At 39.2% G+C, this 6000-nt stretch overlaps 1 long non-coding RNA gene across 1 annotated transcript in view; it reads right to left on the reverse strand.

Moving 5' to 3' along the window:
• The window catches only part of LOC120554339, a 284663-nt gene extending 279213 nt beyond the window's left edge, over positions 1-5450 (reverse strand). The window contains exon 1 of the long non-coding RNA XR_005638372.1: positions 4648-5450. This is a non-coding gene — a long non-coding RNA (uncharacterized LOC120554339). The remainder of the gene's footprint in view (positions 1-4647) is intronic.
• Positions 5451-6000: the final 550 nt, after the last annotated feature.

Raw genomic sequence — 6000 nt, forward strand, 5'->3', positions numbered from 1 at the left:
AGAGATCTGAGGAGCAGTTAACCATAGTCCTCAAATCGGCCAGAGTTTAAAATTACAACACAAAGAAAGCGTAAGGTAACAGGACATCCGAAAAGAGTGATATCCAGGGGAATTTCTGGCAGAACGAGAGCAATCCCGAAAGTGTAACGTCATGGACATAGACTATGTAGGCCTAATGGTCTACTTTACGCTACTAAGCCTCGGTCCCAGTAACAAATACAACAGTATTTAAAAAGTATAGCAATGCAGACAGAAAGGAGAGCACATAGAGATAAAAAATAAAAAAATAAATACATTTTGAACAGGCATGATAGAACCATGCACTATTACAATTTCCACTAAACTGTTTTCGTTTACAGATACTGGAGATGCTGGCAGGATTAAATTAAATACATTACATATATTAAACAGGGAAGCTGCATGAGAAGACAATTACTTAACTATTCAATTCAATCACACTGAAGCATCTGGGCTCCGTGTACCAGACTATGATTTTTTATATCATTTTAATGTCTGTCTGTCTGTCTGTCTGTCTGTCTATCTATCTCTCTCACACACACACATATACATATATATACATATATATATATATATATATATATATATATATATATATATATGTAATGTCACATACATACTAATACATGTAAATAACACACATACATATATACACGACATATGTACATATATACACATACAGTAACGTAGCGTACATACATACACGCACACGTATATTAATATATACGCACATATATGTCTTACACATATTTTTGCTGCATATTTTTTTTCGTAATGTCTGCAACGCTGCGTATGAGGTGTGCGCATACGCAGTAATATAATAATGTGCGCGTAACTGTACCGCATGGCGCGTACGTGCGTAATGTAATGCGCGTACGTACGTTTGTACGTACTAATGTAATATGCTATCTTATTCACACGAGGCGAACCAACGTGCACACGACGTTAATGCCGCACGTGCTACTAATATGCCATGCATGCGTACTAGCCAATGATGCATACGTAAACGTACATGCGTAATGCGCAGCTACGTATGTACTAATAATGCACGTACGACGTACGTATGTCGCAGCTTGCATGCGTAATAATAATGTAATAATAATAATAATATGTATATGCCGTAATTATAATGCTGCTTACGTAATAATAGTAATAGTATATGCCACGTAATAATAATATAGTAGTATGTGTAATATGTAGTACGCCGTATAATTGCGCGCATGAATCGTACGTATGCCGCGTTAATAGTAATAGTATAGTGTTGAGCGGTATACGTATGTGCAATATATATGCGCAAAATGCAGCATTTGACGTTTCGCGTATAATAATAGCGCCGCATAATAATGCCGTATGTGCTGCCGTAATAATATGCGCACACACGTAATAATGCCTGCACGCACGTAATAATGACACGCACTAAGCGTAATAATGCTGTAATGCTGCGCGCCCACATAGTAATGCGTGTTTATGCGCACGCGCACACACGTAATATGCGTATTAATGCCCGCGCACGCAGCGTAATGCGTACGCGCGTAATGCGTACGCGTATAATGGTAAATGCAATACTTGCGTATATGCACGTACGCGTAATAATGCGTAATAATACGCGCGTATATACGTAATGCTACGTAATATATCGCGTACTATAATACGCTACGTAATGCGACGTATAATGCGGTGCTAATAATAATGTCGCTAATACGGCAATAATAAGCGTATGTGCTGCTATAATAATACGTAATAATCACTAATGTGCGTAATATGTAGTTACGTAATAATAATAATGAATGCGTAGCTGCGGCATATAATGCGTAATGCATACGTATAATGCCGTAATAATGTATACGTATACCGCGTACGTAAACGCGTAATGTCGGCTATCGCGTACGTATATCCGCTAATGAATAGTGGTCTGCGTAATGCTGCGCGTAATAATGCGTAATAATGCCGCGTAATATTTGCAATAATACGCGTAATAACGCAGTAATGCGCGTATAATGTGTGCAGTATAATGCTACTAATGAATAATGGCGTGTTGCGCACGTAATGTGAATGCGGGGTAATAATGTGCGTATATGCTGCTGCCACGTAATAATGATAATGCGTATCGCCCATGGCGTATGTGGAGCACTAATGTGACTAACGCTAATATACTTACTTGCAATAATACGCGCATGTACCACCGTAATGCAATAATGCGCACGTATGCAGCGTAACCAATTCAAACTAATAATAATAATAATGGTCATATCATACCATGTTCACCACCACCACCGCCACCACCACACACACCGCCACCTGCACACACACCTGCACCACACCACGAGCCAGGTATTCGGTTCTTCCACTCCATGACTACTTTCAATGAGCTACTGCTGTCAAATCAGACAGGAAAACAACCAATATCGGACATAAAATAACACCTTGAATCAGCTGCACGCTTTTTTATTTTGAGTTATTTTTAAATCCTGAAATGTTGGTTTATGAAAACAGCGAAACTTGTTGTGGGACATTTGTGTTGGTGGCATCAGCGTCCACATTTATTTTTTCCAAAACACAATAAATACAAAGTGACAGCAAAAGGTACAATCTATTGAAAAATATACTTCAATTACAGGTTGTCCTTGTTGCATGAATTGAATACTAATACAAAATGCAGGACTCCAGTGCCTTCTGTAACATTTTTCATGTCTGAAAATAAGGCAAGACCAGTTTGTAGCATTAGTTGCATGAGGAAAGAGTGACGTTTCACCAAATACACATATTTCACTTCTTTCAATAAAAGATTTAAAAAAGGGTAAATAAAAGATTTATTGGTTTGTAAATGGCTGAATTATTTAGGTTATGAAATCCAGTGGATCAGTGAGAGGAATACCAAGAAAATCCTGTTTGTTTACAGTGCAGAGAGGATAAACTTAAACCAACAGAGGCGCCGTGATAGCGGAAATTAGATTTAAGTCGCCTCTTAAGCCAAGTGAATTCTGAGCCGTTTTGACACCCATAGCCATTTCAAATTTATTTACGACCAGTCCTTATTGTAAGCACCATTCTCTCACTTAATACCCATAACCCTTTTAAATGTCTCACTGACTGAAACCAACCTCCTCCAGCTGAGGAAAATCTGCTTGCATGGTGTGCAGAAGCACTCGCGATTCCCTTACGAGTCATTATCAATCTGTTCCTTTCCTCCCATTCCTCCCACATGCTGGAGTGGGCAAGAGAGCACAGTTCAAGAGAACGTTGCATTATGCACCACATCTGTCTCTCTCTCCTTTACAACGCCCACATGCACACACAGCGACATCTACAAGCACACTTTATGATCTTGTTCTACAGTGATAGTGGATTACGAATTAGAAACAGTGCTGTCATAATGGGAATTATTTCACATAGCAATATTTATTTCACTCTGGAGTGCTTAAGACTTCGGATGATTTACAGTATACATATGAGAAGATGGGTCAAAAAGTAACTTGGTGCAAACTTTATTACTACAGTTTGTTATAAAATGTATTTATCCCAGAGGGGAAATCAATCACCGCTGTTGCAAAGAAACAGGGATACATTAACATCACACTCAGCTTTAAGAGATGATAGTCCTCTGTATAGTCAATGAAGAACCTCTACAGTGCATCATTTTGCCTGCAAATGCTCAAAACTGTAGAACATGTCATGATGACAGCATTATGTGACCACTGATGGCAAAATTGGTGTGAAAGTTGCATTGAATGGGAATTTCAGGACTTAAAAAGCACGGCAGTTCTCACCCTTTTAAAACCACAGGGGCCAGCTGTTTCAAATTAAATTCAAGTGCTCATTTTAGCAGTGGAGTGGTTTAGAGTAAGATAAGACAATGGACATATCCTAGATACATGACTTCCACATGGGCTTTTTTTAGCATACAAAATACTGTATTTTGGGTGTAACTTTGACTTCAACATGGGGGTGTGGGGGGGGTGAGATCTCCACTTTTGAGCAAGATTAAAAATTTTAAGCATTCATTTCCTGCATTTCTGCAGTTTTCTCTGCAACATTGTGTGCCTTCTCTGCATCAATTTATGGTGCAAATGTCTTTATGTAAAGGAAATTATAATAGGGTTTTTTTTGGGGGGGGGGGGTGCACTGGACCGTTAATTATTGGTAGGCTATATAAATTACACCTATGACTCTGATACGGTTTACATTCACATGTTCACAACATAAAGTACCTCATTAATGCATGTATTAAATACATGACTTATACTCTTATCTATAAGCTTGGCACACAAAATAGTATGGTTAGCTATTAAAGCTAATAATTATCCAGCACAGCTTAAAAACTAACTATTCTGCAGAGGCCACAAGCAACCACATGATCACATGCAGACAACAGAGGTGATTTAACAACCAGATTAAAAGCCTCGGCGGGCTTTCTTCCGGACTACAGTTTGTTTAGACAGCAGCTTCAGTGTCCATGCAAACAGCACAGGGCTTCCGTAGCATCAACAAACCACACAGCAAGCAGTTAAATACACACAGATAGCTGCAGAGAGAAAGTTAGCCATCAGGAAGAAGAAAAAAAGTAAAAAAATAAAAAAGCTAGAAAATAGAAAAACAAAAAGAAATAAGGTGTGACGTTATCGGACTCACATTTTTTGAAGTCCTCTCTCCTTTCTTTCACGCGAGATGAAGTTCCCCACTGTAAGATGAATTTCCCACTGTGGAGGTCACTTTGTTGACAAAAGTCCTCATGTCCTCAATCCATCGCTGCTAGCTTGCAACAAGCACCGTTAGCTGATATCGTTAGCAACACTGTTAGCAAACAATACCTCACTAATTAAACCCCCCAGGTGGGTTCATTTAAAAAAGCCTCTGAACACCCACACAGCTTTCACTTATTCTGATGAGGCCTCTGTTCAGGTTGAAGATGGGCCTGGAGCTTAGATGGGAATTTATTAGGTCACAAATCTTTTCTACCAATAACAATGATAAAGCTGCCATTTGTCCAGCCCTAACAGGTGCAATAAAGCTAAGAGGAGACTCAAGAAGAGGTCAGTCTGAAGTCACCCACACAGTCAGTTAACTGAAAACACCTGTGTGGGTGTTCAAGGCCTTTGTGTTTGGTTGGGAGACCCGTCAGAAATTGAGAGTTGCTTTTCCATAGACGTAGCTGTCCATTCACAGTTTCGAAGTGGCATGACCGTAGCTTCAACTAAAATGTTTTTTTTATTAAAAATAAAAATGAAAACATCAGCTTCCTTCCCTCCGCCTGCTCCGATTTAGTCAACTTTGCGCGTGACCGCAAATACTGAGACACATTTATCAACCGTATCAGCTCGTTCTCTTTCTTAGGCTGGCATCTTTCTCTATAACACTCTCCTTGAGTGGGTACATCCATTCAATGGGTTGTGTTAGTGCTGCACCTCTTGTGTGTGGTTCTTTTCTTCCTTTTTCACATTTTTCACATTTTTGTCCTCCTTCACCCTCTCCCCATTGTGTCTATTTTCTCTACCTCCTAACATGCGTCCCTCTCTCTCTTAAAATGGCCCCCCACAGGTGACTCACATTAATACTAATTAGGCACAGGAAGGTCAGGCACACAACACAAGTCCACACTACAAAATAAAAGCACGCCAGGCCCAAACAAACAAAACAAATCATGCAACCAAAAATGGAATCAATAATTAAAACACAGCAAACAAATGGACATGCAAAACACATGACAAATCAGGAATAGATAAAGTACAGCTAACCAAAACATGCACAAAACTATAACCAAACACAAAAACTCTGCCATGTGACATTGACATGAGCTCTTATCAAAGATGAATGTAAAGGGGAGGGTTAGCCAGTACACAAAAAAGAGAGCACTTCTATTTTTTTTTATCATTCTTCAAGTGACGTGTGGGTGGAATATGCATCAACTTCTCCGTTGAGAGGAAATGTAAAAGTAGGATACATGCAGAAGACTTTTTAAAACACAAAAAGCATGTGCAATTTGCC

The sequence above is a fragment of the Perca fluviatilis genome, chromosome 24 (genome assembly GCF_010015445.1).
Source record: "Perca fluviatilis chromosome 24, GENO_Pfluv_1.0, whole genome shotgun sequence".
NCBI lineage: Eukaryota > Metazoa > Chordata > Actinopteri > Perciformes > Percidae > Perca > Perca fluviatilis.